Below are 2,113 nucleotides of genomic sequence, written 5' to 3'. Positions count from 1 at the left end.
TGTTACCCATGGACAAACGGCTGGACAGACTCATTTCTCACTGTGGCCCCGTGACAGGCTACATTTTTGCTCTGTTGGCTGTATTCAACTTTCTCTTCCTCATCTTCCTGAGATGGGTGACTCCAGATTCTTTAATTGATGTTGCAATAGATGCTACAGGGCCAAAGGGTGCCTGGACTCATCGATATCCTTATAGTAAAAGGGGGGCTGAGCATACTGTGCTGTCTAAAACAAGGTAGAAGAAAGCCTGAGTTGTGAGATTTTCAATACTTGTAATAATTCTATTAAGACTATTGAAAATAACCTTGCTTTTTTTCTTTTTCGTTTTAAACTTAATTTAGTAAGTTATGCTACCTCTATATCATTCAATGTTTTATTTTGAGGAAAGATAAACACTTATGCAATTCCTGAGTGTTGAAACTCCTTGCACTTACTTAAAATTTAGGAGAGAGCATTGAAGCCACTCAGGTATGCAATTTTTCAGACTACTGAAATCCCTCTAGCAGAGATGTTTAACGTTATATTTTGGGAGCTTTGGGTGCCGAAGGGCCAAACGTTTCCTGGGCATTTTTTGGCCAGTTTTAAATGTTCTACCATTAGACGTTCACCAGATGTTTACAGGTTTTCTTTAGGGAAGTGTAACAACTCTATGAACTATTTTTTAAGTCATGTTCATACTGTGTTTATTAGACACTGAAGTCATGTTCGTAACTTATTGGGTACACTCAGTAAGTGTTCCATATAATCAGGTTTCTTGAGTAAAATGGGCTGTCAGCAGCCAGCCTGTGTGAAGCACCTGTCACGTGTTGAACTAGATGCTTCCTGCGTTAGGAACCAGGGGATGCATTCATTCCTTGTTGATCACTCAAATAAATGGCTCACTTCGTCATGGTCATATTTGACATGAAGTGGTAAGATAGCCACCACGCCAAAAATGCTGATGGTTTTTAATGCCAGGAAAAACTTGCCTGCATACTCCGAGTTCTTCTCTGATCTGTTGGATGCATTCTCCTAGGTCAAGCCTTCGTCTTCAGTTGTGTGTATGAAAATGCTTCTTGCTTTTTAAATACTAGGGACCGATCCCACTGTTGATGATAGTGCAAAGAAACCCTCCACGTCTCTCAGTGCATAATTTAGTCCTCTGTCAATGCCTTCGTGTTTTCCGAGCAGAATGTATGAGGTGTGCCATCTCAAAATCAGCTGCTACCCCGGATCTTTGATAGAAGTCACCTCCCTTCACTTGTGGCCTAGCTGATGCCTGATAAGTATTGTCAGTGTGCAGAAGTCTTGCCCCCAGAATGTTTTGTTTATAGCCAGTTGAGTCTGAAAATTTTAGGAACACAGTCTCTTTGTGGATGGATGTTTTTAACTATAATCGTTGTTGCCCAGAGCCATGGGTTTTTAAACCCCCAATTATCCACATGGTGTGTCTTATTAATTCTTTGAACTCCTTATTAGAATAAATTTTTGTGATAAAGGACTGTGAAGTCACAAGAATGAGGCACTGTGGACGCGCTAGTTAGACGCTGGCAGTATTGTGATTCTTTACAAGATTTTTTTTAATGACAACATTCACAGAACTTTAAAAAAGTATCTTAACATGTCTGTTAATTGGTTGCCACTGATACATAAGAAATATATTTGTGCTTTTAAAACACAAATGCAAGAGTACAGTTTTTAATATCTAGAAGTTAGGGGTTCTTTCATTAAAGAAAAACAGACTGACCCAAACCATTCAATCTCACTGGGATTTTTAGGCATAGAAACTGAATTATATAAATAATGAAATAAACAGTGCCAGTATTCATGATAAAGCGGGGAACTATATAACATTTGGTTTTATTCTGTTCATTAATTTTTAAAGGCATACTCCTGTTTTATCTTTTATTTTTTTCTTAGCTTTTTTTTCCTTCAAAATTATCATTTAACTATTAAACTGCCATTTATTTCGCATGGAAATAGGGTTTAACGTTCTTGCATGAAAAATATGTAAGTTGCATATTTTCCTTATTTTTTTCTTTAATAAGTGGAAGTAAATTTGCTTGTTCTAGTACATCTGAATTTTCAGGCTTCCTGAATACCTTAATTGTAACTGTCAGTGTTGCACTGGTCA

General features: G+C 37.4%; 1 pseudogene across 1 annotated transcript in view; it reads left to right on the top strand.

Annotated features, from left to right (window-relative positions):
• The window catches only part of LOC104995544, an 8,418-nt pseudogene that overhangs the window by 5,232 nt on the left and 1,073 nt on the right, over positions 1 to 2,113 (top strand). The window contains exon 3 of the transcript XR_826066.1: positions 2 to 1,989. The product of XR_826066.1 is annotated as a phosphatidylinositol N-acetylglucosaminyltransferase subunit A pseudogene (transcript). The remainder of the gene's footprint in view (position 1; positions 1,990 to 2,113) is intronic.

Source organism: Bison bison, unplaced genomic scaffold, assembly GCF_000754665.1.
Source record: "Bison bison bison isolate TAMUID 2011002044 unplaced genomic scaffold, Bison_UMD1.0 scf7180017850859, whole genome shotgun sequence".
Classification (NCBI taxonomy): domain Eukaryota; kingdom Metazoa; phylum Chordata; class Mammalia; order Artiodactyla; family Bovidae; genus Bison; species Bison bison.
This window is presented reverse-complemented; position numbering and strand designations above follow the sequence as displayed.